This window comes from Neomonachus schauinslandi, chromosome 8, assembly GCF_002201575.2.
Source record: "Neomonachus schauinslandi chromosome 8, ASM220157v2, whole genome shotgun sequence".
NCBI lineage: Eukaryota > Metazoa > Chordata > Mammalia > Carnivora > Phocidae > Neomonachus > Neomonachus schauinslandi.
In genome coordinates, this window is record NC_058410.1 from 12,667,282 (window position 1) to 12,682,478 (window position 15,197).

Sequence of the window (15,197 nt, forward strand, 5' to 3'; positions counted from 1 at the left end):
CTGTAGGCATTCTCCATTTAAATGAATAATATTAAAGGATCCATCAAACACTTGAAAGTCCATTCTTTAGTAATTTATATTATTAGGGCAATGAAGATGCATCAGCTCTTCCCCCACAGTTGACTACATATACTTTCATTTTGTGTAGTAAAGCCCTGAAGTTTTGTTCAAGCATTAGCTCAGACTCTAGCCGATCACAGCTTTGTTTGCTCTGTGTGTGTGTGTGTGTGTGTGTGTGTCTGTGATGGAGGGTAGGGGATGAGGTAGGGGAAATATAATTTAGATTTATAAAACATTTTCAACAGTCTGAGAAATCAGCTTTCACCTGAGATCCCCTGCCTTTTTAAATGCACATACTGCAGAAATTTAAGATAGTACTCAGAGAAATACCGAGTAATTAAGTACTTTTCCAAGGCTCACTTAATACATAGGCTTCCAACTAATCATTACTCTAGATTCTCTAAAATCTCATTTCTTTATTAAATCTGATTATCAGAAAATAGGCACAGATAACTCCTCAGTGAATGCCTTAACTAAAATTTAATATTAAGTCTTTAGCTTACAAAGACTGATGAGAGACTTGCTCTAGAACGTTGTGTTTTACCCATCTGTTAAAGAAATAATTATCTTTAACCAAAAAAAATCCCTTATGTAAGAATACCCAAAGTATATTCTCCTTGAATGCAGAAACAGGAGAATGATTCAGCTAGTTTCCATGTGCTTACTTTTTTAATCAAAAAAAGATGGTTTAACAGGTTTCTCCCATCTTGTGCCTTGGCTTCTAAGTGAGCTTGCTCAAGTTTATCTGTCTGAACATTAAATCTCAAATGTCTGTTGACATCTACTTCTCTGCTATATTTAGCCATTAGTTTTATTGTATCCAAATATAAAATAAAATATATTTTCACCAGTGTCTAATTTTGATAAGCTGTTTCAAAGTTCTTTTTGAAGTAGGTGGAGTTAATGAACTAATGTGAACTGAGCACATGACTGCAGAGACAGCCTGTCATCCTCCACTTTTCCTTCTATTTTCTTTCCCTCTCTCTCTCTCTTTCTTTCTTTTGGGTGGGGGGAGAGGGAGAATCCCAAGCAGGCCCCACACCCCTCAAAACCCTGAAATCATGACTCCAGCCGAAATCAGAGTCAGACTTAACCTAGGCGCCCCTTCTTTTTTTTTTTCCCCTTCTATTCAATTTCTAGCTCCAAATTTAAGTGTTCTATACATTCTCCTGTTGTCAATCCTCAACATCAAACTCAGTCCTCTAGGACCTCCCTCAAAGACCATTTCTTGAGACCTGTAGGACATCACTATAACATTCAGTATTTTAGAAAAAGAAAATAGTGCTAAATATGCTGCCAGACCATTCAAAGCTTTTTAAAAACTTCTGTAAGTAATCGAATTTATATCGAGAGAATATTTAATCTTTAGATCTACAGGATATGACAGAATGCCTGATACACAGTAATAAACCTGTCTTACCCAGCTGATAACTTAATTCTGCTGTAACATTGCCATTAGGAAGCGCCAAGCTTCATTCCAACCCTCATTCTAATTAGATATATCAACTCCTCACCAAAAACTGGGAATGTAATTCTCCCTGTATTCTCAAAATTTGATCTGGTTTTATACTGGAAAATGTTGGAGAAGAATGAAAGTCTATTCTGGGACCTTTTATCCATTTCCCTAATGATTCCCACCTCTATGCTTGGGTCAGAAGATCAGGGCTGCATGCACTCTAAGTTTGGGCTATCTAGATACCCAGTTTTCTCATGTATAGGCTTTTTTTTTTTTTTTTAAAGATCATTTATTTGAGAGAGCAGGTGAACAAGTGCAGGGAGGGGCAGAGGGAGAGAGAAGCTCAAGCAGACTCGCCGCTGAGTCGACAGGGGGCTTGATCCCATGACCCTGAGATCATGACCTGAGCCGAAATCAAGAGTCGGTGCTTACCTGACTGAGCCACCCTGGAGCCCTTCATATATAGGTTTTAATCCCACCAATCTATTTCTTGGGCCTGGCTCCCTCCTTCCTTGTTTTCTAAAATCTAAATGGCTGCTGATTCCCGTTAGTTTGTTCCATCAAATTATTCCCTCAGTTAAGACTATTTTAACTTTTCTAGGTCTACTGATAACCTGCTGTGTCTGAACTCTGCTTCCCAAATCTAAGCTTCTTCCCCTCAAATACTTTATTCTAATGTTATCTAATCTCATGTGACAACCCTTGATTTATACAAACTCTCCATGTCCCTCTGACCTGAGGGACTGAAATGAAGTCCCAGTCTTGACCTGCCCCTTCCTATGGCTATAACTCAAGACTTACCAACTTAAAACAAAGGCACTGAACAATAGCCTGGATTTCAGTCTAACTCCTTTATGTTTCAACTCCTCTCAGGAACTTGCAGGCACCACATCAAATGGATTCGTTTTAGATCTGAAAACAACTTCTAATCAAATCATTTTCTAGTGACTTTAATCAAGGTTTGAGGAATTTTTTTTTTAACCTAAACTGAGATATCTTAGTTGCTGCTGGCTACTCCAACAAAAAACTTACTTTGAATAAAGATTTTGACTTGTCACTTGTCAGCTATTGACTGGGCCAAGGGTCAGTCAGCACAGCAAGTATACGTTAGGCTCTAGAGGCTACATCGTCTCTATCACACTACTTAGCTCTACCCCTGTATCAAGAAAGCAGCCAAGGACTAAGGATCAATTCACACATGAATGGGCAGGGTATGTTCCAACAGAACTTACTTATTACAAAAGCAAGCCAACCTTGCGTTTGGGCAATATTTCTCAGTCCTAAAAATGTATGCTTCTTTTTTGCTTTTGGATAAACACTGCAATCTCATGTCCCTGGAAAGTATATTCATGACCTCTCTCATCTGCCCTCTTCCACACACTGTGACTCATTACCCAAAACTCAACAAAACGTTGTGCTTCATGCTGTTATTTTAAGCAAACTCACTTCAAAAATGTTAATGGCCTTCCCAATTTGAGCATAGGTATTACATGAATTCTATCTTTACTTGGAAGAGCCCAATAAAGAACTCATTATCTGACATAACCCAGAAAACAATCAAATTTTGGTAAAATCTTGCTCATTTACAGGTTAATGTTATGCCTTTAAGTTTGTGGTTCTATGATCAATGGAATTAACCCACTATGTGAACCTAAAATAACTGAGTCATCAACCCAATCCACCTTTCCTAACAATGGTCCTCTACTGCCTTGAAAGTACTAGTTAGGGGGCGGCTGAGGGCCTCAGTCGGTTAAGCGGCTGCCTTCAGCTCAGGTCATGATCTCAGGGTCCTGGGATCGAGCTCCACATCTGGCTCCCTGCTTGGGGGGGGGCCTGCTTCTCCCTCTCCCTCTGCCACTCTCTCTGCTTCTGTGTGCGCTCTCTCTCTAATAAAGAATAAAATCATAAAGAAAGAAAGGAAGGAAGGAAGGAAGGAAAGAAAAAGAAAGAAAGAAAGAAAAGAGAGAAGGAAGGAAGAAGGAGGGGGGGAGGGAAGGAGGAAAGAAAGAGAAAGAGAGAAGGAAGGAAGGAAGGAAGGAAGCAGGAGAGGGGAGGGAGAAAGGAAGGAGAGAAAGAGAGAGAGAGAACGAACGAACAAGTTAGGATCCCCAAAATCTCCAAAATCAGAAATCACAAACGATCCTGGAACAAACACAATCTTGATACTTTCAATTCATGATAGCATGCTGACTACAGATTTTTTTTTTCTCTTCCTCCTATTGGGAGAACAATGAGGAATAAAATTTTAAAAAGGTAAAAAAGAACTCAAAATAAAAGCAGAATAGGGAAAGGAGTAAATCAGCCGACAAGATGTCACAAATTTCCAAAAAAAACAGAAATATGATTAAGAGGATTAGTAACTGATGACCACAAAGAGGAAACCACAAGCCACAGTAAACACAGAAAATACAGCCAAAGGAAAATAATTTGTCCTACCTAATTCCAGAGTCCCCCGACTCAAAATTAAGGTATTAAAGAGAGCAAGGGCAGCACAAGTGAACTAATGCCTCATCAATTCTTGCAAAAAGTCAATAAATATCTAAAACTGACCATTCAACAAACAGTGTTACAGAAATACTGCTTAGATATATGAAATTAATCATCAAAAGAACTAAAGTGTTAAGAATTTAAACATTTTCCTCTTTGGGGGATCCAGCATGGTGTGAGAAGGAAGAGCTTCCAATAAAAAAAACAAAAAACCCTTCAAAACAAAGTTTCAAATGCATCTTTGAACTCTTTTGTACTTAAAAAAAAATTACACGCATAGGTTACTTTGAAAAAATATATTATATTTTAATACAATCTTGTTCTAACTCTGCTTGCCACAATGGTCCTCCACACTATCTCTCCCTCCAAAATTCATAGTCTGAATCCCCAATCCCTAATGTGACTATGTTTGGAAATAGAGACCTCATGGAGGTATTTAAAGTTAAACAAGATTGTAAGAATGCAGTTCTGACTCAACTGGATTAGTGTCCTTATTATAAGAGACACCAAAGAGCTAGCTCTCGCTCACTGCCATGTGAGGGGGCCACACGACTACTAAGACCTGAAGGTGGCTGGTAGGAACTGAGAGAAGGCCCCGGCCAACAGCCAGCAAACTAAACCGGGACCTCAGCCCTGTAACAGCAAGGAACTGTATTCAGCCAACAACCTAAATGAGCTTAGAAGAGAAATCCATGTCTCAAATGAGAGCACAGAGCCCGGCTGACACCTTGATTTCAGCCTGGCGAGTCAATCTGTAAAGGTAGCCAACTAGTGCTTGGGTTGTGACCCATGGAATTTATAAAATAAATCCGTGGTGCTTTAAGCCATAGGCTAAGTTTGTGGCAATGTGTTTCCAAGCAACAGAAAACTAATACAGTAGAAAAAGATGTAAATGATTTTTCTTCATTCTACCTTGACTGTATAGATTTTTTAATTTTTGCAAATATTTTTTGAAAATTATTTTTATAATTCAAAGTCAAAATTAAAATTTTTTAAAATTGCTATTTCCTAAATAACTTAAAAAGAAATAGAAATTCAGTATTTTGCATATAGGAATAAAAAGTAAATAAGATACTTGTTTCACTGATAAAGTCATTTTAAAGAGATTAATCTCCAACTGTAATACCTGAAAACCAATATACTTTATTACAAATTTTACTTCAACACGTCAAAACCTAAGCATTCCCTATATCTAAAATTTGTCACTCCCTAATACACAAGTTCTCCTTTCCTATATAGAGGACCTTCCATATTATTTTTGGGTTGGGATACAATATAAAATATTAGATACTGTAACATAAAATCAGATGCACTTGACATAACAAAATGTGACCAGAGAACAGTAACAGAATTAACAGTAGCAGATTCAACACTAAAAGCAACATTAAGAAAAAGCATGTTGTAAAAGAATAATGTGACCAATAGTGACTTTATACTAAAGTAAATTTCTTTGTAAAAAAAAATGTTTGAGGGTGCCTGGGTGGCTCAGTTGGTTAAGCGACTGCCTTCAGCTCAGGTCATGATCCCAGGGTCCTGGGATCGAGTCCCGCATCGGGCTCCCTGCTCTGCGGGGAGCCTGCTTCTCCCTCTCCCACTCCCCCTGCTTGTGTTCCCTCTCTCGCTGTGTCTCTCTCTGTCAAATAAATAAATAAAATCTTTAAAAAAAAAAATGTTTGAATTAAAACTCCAAATATATAAGCTTGGGTTACTTCTATTGAAGTAGCAGTATTCTTGAACACAAAGAATGTTTTAAAGAGCAAAAGCCAAAAAGGTATGTTACAGATATTCTGCCAGGACTCCCAGATCAAACTTTTAACAAAGGCACAGCTCCTGATTTTACACTAAATAATGTAAGAGTATAAAGACTTCAAAACAGGGGCGCCTGCGTGGTTCAGTCGGTTAGGCGGCTGCCTTCGGCTCAGGTCATGATCCTGGGGTCCTGTGATCGAGCCCCACGTCCAGCTCCCTGCTCAGCGGAGAGCCTGCTTCTCCCTCTCCCTCTGCCTGCCACTCTGCCTACTTGTGCTCTCTCTCTGTCAAATAAATAAAATCTTAAAAAAAAAAACAAAAACCCTTCAAAACAAAGTTTCAAATGCATCTTTGAAATAAACCATATGTAATTGCAAACACCAAAGCACATAAAATTTGAAACGTTAACATCTAAAAATCAGTGAGCAAAATTAATAATTGTTTTCCCTTTTTAAAATATCCTTAAAACTTTTTTCTGTGGTTATAAAATATTTTACTACAGAAAAATTGGAAACTATAAAAAAAAGCACAAAGATGACAGAAAATGCAAATTATCTATAATCCAACAATTCATCACTCATTCCAAATATACTCATTAGTGCCAGGCACTATGGATCCCATAGAAGAGGCAGACATCTCTGTCCTCATGCAACTGAGTGTGCTTTTGCAGACAGGCAATATTCTAATTAACAGTTTGCAGAGTATAGTTAAGTATACAATGAAAGTAATATTACTTGGTAGAGGGTACGCAAAACTGTGTATCTTTCTCAGGATCTCAAATCCAGAACCCCTTTAAAAAAAGTTGGGCACCTGGGTGGCTCAGTCAGTTAAGTGTTTGCCTTCAGCTCAGGTCATGATCTCAGGCCTGAGATCCAGCCATACATTGGGCTCAGCAGGGAGTCTGCTTCTCCCTCCCCCTCCACCCCCGCTTGTGCACGCTCTCTCTCAAATAAATAAAATCTTAAAAAGTATATTACCAGGGAAAATGATGCCTGTTTTTTTTTAATTATAAATCTGAAGTATACAAACATCTGTCTAGTAAGACCAAACCTATACACTAAACTTTTGGTGGGGCAGGTGTGGTGGGATAGGATTCTCTAGTTTAAAAAAAAGAAAAAGAAAGCCAAAATTTGATAAATAAAAGTGCTAACAAAATTGTTATGACAAATATATTTAATGCTTCGTAACTATTCTTTCCTATGGGCTAAAGTATTTTCACATAAATAATTAACCTTTTATATTACTAAGCAAAACATCCTATTTCTCAACTATGACAGGTGTCTAAGGTTAATATTACAGTTTTGAAAACTGTTATTAAAAGGAAGCCATTTACTGTAGAATCTAACTTATAGTTTAAAATTGTTAGTAACAGAAAAATTATAATCAACTCTCCCTCAGAAACTACTAAAGAACTAAATTTAGGCCACAAAAACTTACTTGCATGGTCTTTAATACAAAAATTTATGTATCCTTTCCAAATTCTTGGAATAAAGTGGATAAAAAATACTCTTAAAAATAGTATATAGGAGTTACAGTGAGCCAAGATGGAGTAAGCCAACTTACAGCCTCTCTCTCTCCCACCGATTACAACTAAAAACACCAGACTAAATACAAAAAAGCAACTACCTGAAGACTGTGAAAAGTGAAAGAGAAGCCGATGGAAAACAAGTAGAACAGTAACCAGTGATGGGGGGGAGGGGGGCTGTGTGTGGGTGCTGAGGTAAATTTCTTAGTGTTTTGTGTTCCTCTATTATCTCTAGGTTTTGTTTGGTTCCAGACAGTGCAGAACCAAACCGTGGAGCTGGTGCTAGAAGAAGAAACACTAGAGGAAACCCCTTTTGTCTACCCAGAAGACTGAGTAAAAGGACTCCTCCATGCTACTGAGGTGGGCATCAGGAGGAATCTCCTTTTCTTCCTCCTCTGCCATTTCTCCCAGGCCCTGCTTAGGGCTGGAGGGCAACCACTGTGGCCAGCACCTAAAAAATCCCAAAGAATAGCAATTTCCAGACAGAGGAACTAGGAAAAGGGGCCCCTGTTATTCAAAAAGTATGGTGAGGAACCCCCCCTTTTTTTCTTCCCTCACCACTTCAACTCTAAAGGCTAAAAATGGAGAGAAATCTGACTTTCTGGCCAGAGGAACAGAAAAAAGGATGGCATGGGATCTAGAAAAAGTATGGGAATCCCACAGAGAGCTGAGAAGAGGATCTCCTAATTCTGCGTAGGAACTAACTTAAGTCTTGGGCTCATTCTGGAATTGTGCCGGTGTGAAACAGACCCAAAGAAATCCAGTAAAGGCTTTGAGAACTAAAATTTATGTAAACCACTAATTCCTGACTGGCACATGTGCAGGGCACATCTAAAACAGCAAAACAAATGCTTATAAAATTGAACTGACATTGGAACCACCACAAAAAGGCAAGACAGAACTTGCATCCTGAACCTAACCAAGATGAACGTCTGCTAAATAAAACAAATCAACATTCTTTTTTTTTTTTTTTAAAGATTTTATTTATTTATTTGAGAGAGAGAGCACATGAGAGGGGGGAGGGTCAGAGGGAGAAGCAGACTCCCTGCCGAGCAGGGAGCCCAATGCGGGACTCGATCCCGGGACTCCAGGATCATGACCTGAGCCGAAAGCAGTCGCTTAACCAACTGAGCCACCCAGGCGCCCCAACAAATCAACATTCTTAAGAGGATTTTAATGAAGTCCTACAATATAATACTGAAAACGTCCAGTATACAAGCCAAACCTACGTGACATACCAAAACACAACACACACACACACACCCCCCCCAAACCAGGAAGATCTGTCCAGAAAACCAAACCTACTTGACATACCAAAACACACACACACCTCCCCCCCGCAAACCAGGACGATCTGTCCACACTGCTCAAGCGTGAAAGGAGAATGAACAGATGCCAACCCCAATGATGCTGATGTTGGAATTATCACAAACTTTTAAAGAAATCATAATGATCCTCAATAAGGTAAAGGAGCAAATCCTTGCAATAAATGCAAAAACTAGAAGTTTTCATCAGAGAAAGGAAAACTACAAAAAAGAACCAGCTAGAAATTTTAGAACTGAAAAATACAGTATCTGGAAGGAAAAAGTAGTATGGTACTCAATACAAGAGCTATAAAATTATTATGAGTGACCTTTATATATTTTAAAAAGCAAAAGGCCATAATCATGGAATTTTTACATCAACATTTCATGTAACAGTTAAAAAAATGTCCAAGAAGAGAGATTTAGTATGGTATACTAAGAGAGAGAAAGTTAACCTGATACATACATTATTAATATACAACTATGGAAATCTCTAATATGTTACATGACAAATATAAAATATTTGCAATAACTACAACTTTATATATAAATGTAAGAATTAAATGCAAAAATAAGACCAAGAAAAATGTTCAGAAAAATATCTGTTATAACAACTTAACGTAATTTATTAGGCATAATTTTCATACAATTAAAAAAAGTTCTACCCGTTCCTCTATTTCATGCAATCTTTTTCTTCTACTTTTTTTCAAACCATAATCTAATTAATCAACTATGAAAACCTTTTCAAGGTAATCCTAGCCCAGTTAAAACAGAACAAAATAGAAATAATGAAGTACACACTGACTAATCTTGGGTGAAACTTTTGTTCCTGTTATATTTACATAAGTAACTACTAGATCACGACACAAATTATATTTCTTTTTTTTTTAAAGGGACTTTTTTTTTTTTTTTAAAGATTTTACTTGTTTGTCAGAGAGGGAGAGAAAGAGAGCACAAGCAGGGGTAGCAGCAGGCAGAGGGAGAAGCAGACTCCCTGTTGAGAGCAAGGAGCCCAATATGGGACTCGATCCCAGGACCTTGGGACCATGACCCGAGCCAAAGGCAGACGTTTAACCAACTGAGCCACCCAGGCGTCCACACAAATTATATTTCTTATTGTGGGTTGTAAAGTTTTTCTGAGACACTGCTCTGGCCCACATTTATAAGTAGAAGATAATACTAAAATTAATTATAAGGAAAATAAAACATGATTAAATTTTCTCTGGATAATTCTTGCCAAAGGCTCAGTCTAAAGTACAATCTCTGCTTTGTTCATTTTTTTTTTTTAAGACAATTAACAAATATCTGGAAATACAAAAGACATAGTGGTACAAAACTCAAGATTTTTGGGGCACCTGGGTGGCTCAGTCATTAAGCATCTGCCTTGGGCTCAGGTCATGACCCCAGAGTCCTGGGATCCAGCCCCTCATCGGGCTCCCTGCTCAGTGGGAAGCGTGCTTCTCCCTCTCCCACTTGTGTTGCCTTTCTCACTGTCTCTCTGTCAAATAAATAAATAAAATCTTAAAAAAAAAACAAAACTCAGATTTTTTTCCTAGTTGTAATCAGAAAAATAGGAAAAGGGAATTAACTTTCACATCTGAAATCACATCCCGCCACTACTGTGTATACATCCTCCTGCAACTGTTACACACCCTGCTATTACCTTCATAGCAATCTTATCACAAAGTAAAATTATTTGGTCATAATTTGTTTTCTGTGTAGTCTATTTCTCTATTTATCTACCTACCTACCTAGCTATCCATCTCTCCATTCATCCACCCACTTTGGAAAACACTGACCTCACATATTGTAAACCCTCAGTAAATAGGTACCAGTATCATCCTTCTTTTCATATCCTCCACAATGCCCAAAGCAGTTCCTTGCACATATTAGGTATTCAAATAAATGCTGATTCAAACTTTGATAAAGTAGCTTACTAAGTTCCAAAGGTAATCAGGTAACCAAATACAAGCTGGCAAAATAAATTTACCAGACTTCTTCATATCTGAATTCACTTGAATGCAACAAAACTATTTTTTTCAAAGAAGTGTAACATGAAAGCCACAGGTAATGATATACATTTATTTTCCCCCTTGAACTTTACTTTTAATAATCTTTTTAGCCTTGTACCTATAATTCTATGCCAATATTCATGAAAATAAGGAACTATTTCAAAGCAGCAGAATGCTTCACTCTGAAATAATCCTATCATTCTTGTAGACGATTTTCAAATTTCTTTTAACTCTTAGGGTTAATCATAAGCACTCACAATATTCTTACTCAGATCATTGAAGTTTTATTATCAAGGTATAATCAACTAAAAACAAAGAACTGAGAAAAATCCAAAGCCAAATTCAACCGATTAAGAGGTCAAAGCTAAACAATCATTTAAATCTAATCAAACCAACATTCACTGGCTATCTACAGCAGATATGCACAATATTAAACAAAAAAATCTTAAGACTTCACCTCAGATATCTAACAATCTACTGAGGTAGAAGGGGAGGGTAGTGACATACCATTATTACAGTAGATTCTTAGCATTCTGAGATTTACCATTGTCAGTTTTGACAATTCACTAATGATCCCAAAGCTTTCTAAAATGTAATCACAGGTAATTCTGCAGAGACACTAATTTGAGGTGTGTATTTTTCTCTTCTCTCATATTTTCCTTTGCATTTAACAGATGAATAATATACTTAAGTGGTATTTAAAATTTGGGGAACCATAAGAACCTGAGGATCTTGCCTCATGAAAACAAAAATACATGGCATAATTTAGTGCCAGAATAAAAAATGCTACATTCAAACAAATGAAACTTACATCCAGTTGCTAACAGAGAAAAGGTTTAATAAAAATGGAAGTGAAATGGGCTGATTAGAAAAGAAAGCATTCCTGTTAGAGCTGTGATTCTGCTTCCACACTACTTACATTCGTAACACACTTGTCAATAAATCTCTTTTTACAAAACTAGCAATTTTTAAGGAGGACTGGGGAAGAGGGCTATTTCCTAATGGGAATGCATTAGAATCTCAACAGAATGCTGTGCTTTCCTACTGGAGAATCACCGAGTACCAAAAAAAAACCAAGACACACAGATGAGAATATATAATACACAGCTTCACGTATATAGTAAATGTCCCCATTTCATCCTGTTGTATATACACAATGTATATGATAAGCACACTTTTATATTTACTTATAAATAACTTCATTTCTAAAATAGTCTTGTATTAAGAGGTTTAAATCCATAGCTAAGAAACCTACACAGCTGAAGGCAAAGGTAATCTGAAGTGTTTTTAAAAGTATAAAGTGATTCAAGCAAAACAGTTGCTTGAAGAGACTGAGTAAAAATTAATCTAGTAATCTAAAAAAACTTAGTTCTACTATATAAACTTGAGAGAACAGAGAACAGTAAATTAAAAGCCAATTCAAAACTAACTATAACAAACCAAGGGGGAAGTGATGATGACCTGGACTAAAGGATCAATACTTATTTTTATTATTTAACACTAAGAATAAAAAGGAAGGGAAGGATGCAAAACACATTTTTTAAAAAAACTCACTGGATTTCATGACTGAAAAGATGCAAATGAGAGAACCACCTAGGAAAATCCCAAGTTTTCAAGTCTGAGTGTTTGGGAATATGGTTTTACTGCTGACATAAAATAAAGAGGAAGTCTAGGTTTGGGCTAGAGCATCCAGGGAAGACCAAAGACTAGACCAGAGAAAAAGCAAACAGAAGGCATGTTTCAAAGACCTGGATTATAGGTATTTCATCAGTTTGTAAGACGTTAGTCTGAAACAGCTAGCAGCTTGGCTGTTGAGAGATCTCTGAATCGTGTGTGAGTGGGTTAGGATCCATTATGAGACAGGTGGAAGGGAAAAAACCTGTCACAGCATTTTCTCTAGCAATGAAAGAGGGTGAAAATGTACCAAATGGGTGATGTCAGTTGAAAGACAACATGGCACAGAGTATCAGTATTCCGACCAGGCCTCAGAGATGTAGCCTATCAGTAAGTGAAAAAGGGGTCCTGAATTATGTGGAAGGGAAAGCAGACTATGGTGAATACACAGATAAAAAATAATGGGGGGGCAACAAGCAACAAGAATCACAGCTGATAACATTATATTTCTGAGTGACTAAAGACAAGACATAGAGTGGACGATACTTCTCTGGCCATTATTTGGCACAGTCTCATTTCCAAATCATGTACAGTCTTTATAGTTCCTAAGGACAAGAATTAAAATATCCTTTTATATAAAATGAGGGGGGAAAAAGGAGTCTAAAAGAAGTCTGTGGAAGAAAGACAAGTTTAGATTCAGGTGATAACAATATAATTTCATGTGCATATGAACACAAAAAACCTAAAAACTTATGAGACTGAGTCCCAGAAGAGAAAAGCAAAAATACACATCATTCCTGAAGAGACAGCTGAGGAGATAAAGAATAAATACTGAAGACTAAGTATCAGAGAAAGAATAAGTAGGACAAAAGCCTACCAGGCCTTAGGGTAAAACCATTCCAGAAATAAGAGCAACAAATAGACTAAAAAAAGGGGGAAAGAGTAGCATGATAAAGGAGAAAGAAAGAAATATTACTTTCATCTACTTTGTCAATTATTAAGTTACTATCATAAATGCTGTATCACTTTTCAGAATGGCCCAATGAGATTAAAATCTATTGTACTCATTTTATAGATGTATAAACTTAGGGTAACTGACCTGACTAAATTCAAATTGATAATAGGCTACAGAACCATGTCTCAAACCCAGTTCTTCTGCCTACCCAGACACCGTTTCCAAAAACAAAACAAAAAAGCCCACCAGCTAGCAACCAACTAAACATATACAACTGAGTCACTGAGTAAGATGGTAGATGATTGTGGAAACATACCATTTAATAGCATCAACCTAACTAATAACCAAGACTTTAGTCAAAAGACAAAACATGGGGGTATAGCTCAGTGGTAGAGCATTTGACTGTAAAAGACAAAACATGATGAAGCTTATACATCCACTGACCAAATAACAGCTAAACAAATTCTTTTAAAAATGAATTTTAAGCAATCCTCAATAAGGTTTAAGAGCTTTCCAAACTTTAACAAGGAAGCTCACTTTCTCTAAAGGATTTAATTCAAATAATATTAGGATAGACCAAATCCATCTTTCTCCCAAAGCTAAGAAACATAGTATTTTCAGTTTGAGGGAAATTACTACAAAAGTAAAATGGTAATAAATGTTGTGAAAAATTCCAAATATTGAAAGCTCTCATTCCTGCACAATATCCACCTACTGCTCTCTCTTAAAATCAATGACCACTGTTAGGCTGGGAAGCTGCCTTCCAGAATTTTCTATACACACTTACGTGTACATATATAAGTATCGTAAATAAGCGTATGTACCTATGTAAAATAAATACATATTCCAGGGCAAAATTATACTCCTAGGAATTGTTTAAAATTAATTTTCTTGCTGGATTCAGTAAAACACTGAAATTCTTACAAATGTTGACCGGTAATGATACTGGTCCAAAATCTATCAAATATATCATGGTATTTTATTACCATGTGTTCAGAAGTTTTGTTCAACAATTTCTCCAACTTAGAAAATATACAGAATATATCTAGTACTTTCTTTATAACTCATAATCTCCATAAAGTATGTAATATGAATATACTTTTCCAGGCGGACAGAGATATCCAGTGACACTAAATGTTCTCAGCCGCTTTTTTTCTTTTAAACTACCTTCCTTGGGGCGCTTGGGTTGGCTCAGTTGGTTAAGCATCTGCCTTAGGCTCAGGTCATGATCCCATGGTACTGAGCTCGAGCCCCAAGTCGGGCTCCCTCCCTGCTCAGCAGGGAGTCTGCTTCTCCCTCTCCCTCTCTCTCTGCCCCTCCCCCTTCTCATGCTCTCTCTCAAAATCTTAAAAAAATTAATTATAAAACTTTTTCATTAAGGTTAATATTTAAGAGACCCTAAAGGTTACCTTGTGTAATCCCATTTTATAAATGATAAAACTATCTCCTTGTCACCTATAATCTCTCACATCTTACTTCGACAGCAACCATATTGACTTTGCAGCTTTGCCATGCTTTAAAATACCTGAACCAGGAGACTTGTAAACAGCAGTCTGGGACAATCTAAAGGAAGTAGTCACAAAGTAGCCCTTATTACTAAAATGTGAAAATCAGAAACATGCTAAGGATACAGGCTAATAGAGTAATTGCACTCCTCTCCCACAAAGAAGGTACAGGGTATGTGAGCTCTGTACTTAATGCCTTTTTTCACTTTTCTACGGAGGGCTGAATTGCTAGAAAACTGCCCACTAAGAGGTAGTGGGGGTGTTACTGCACAATACTTTGCCAAGGCCTGCACATTTTCCCATGGTACCTTATTTTATGGGCAGGAGAACAGGAGTATAGTTGTTTGTTCCTTATCCTGACCCAGGTGTAGCATTAAATGATAACTAAGAATGACCTATTCCCACTCCTCCTTTACCTCCAACACACATAACTACTACCAAAATCTCACTAAAAACATACTAAAAACATAAAAACGACATTAAACTGAGACACAAAGAACAAAAATTTCCTTTAATTTGGTTGCTATGTG

General features: G+C 37.1%; 1 protein-coding gene and 1 pseudogene across 3 annotated transcripts in view; one reads left to right on the plus strand and one right to left on the minus strand.

The window, feature by feature from the left end:
- SCAF8 (SR-related CTD associated factor 8) overlaps positions 1-15,197 on the minus strand; it is an 84,616-nt gene that overhangs the window by 54,864 nt on the left and 14,555 nt on the right. The gene's annotated exons all lie outside the window — the stretch shown is intronic.
- LOC110583409 lies at positions 12,329-12,728 on the plus strand (annotated as a pseudogene).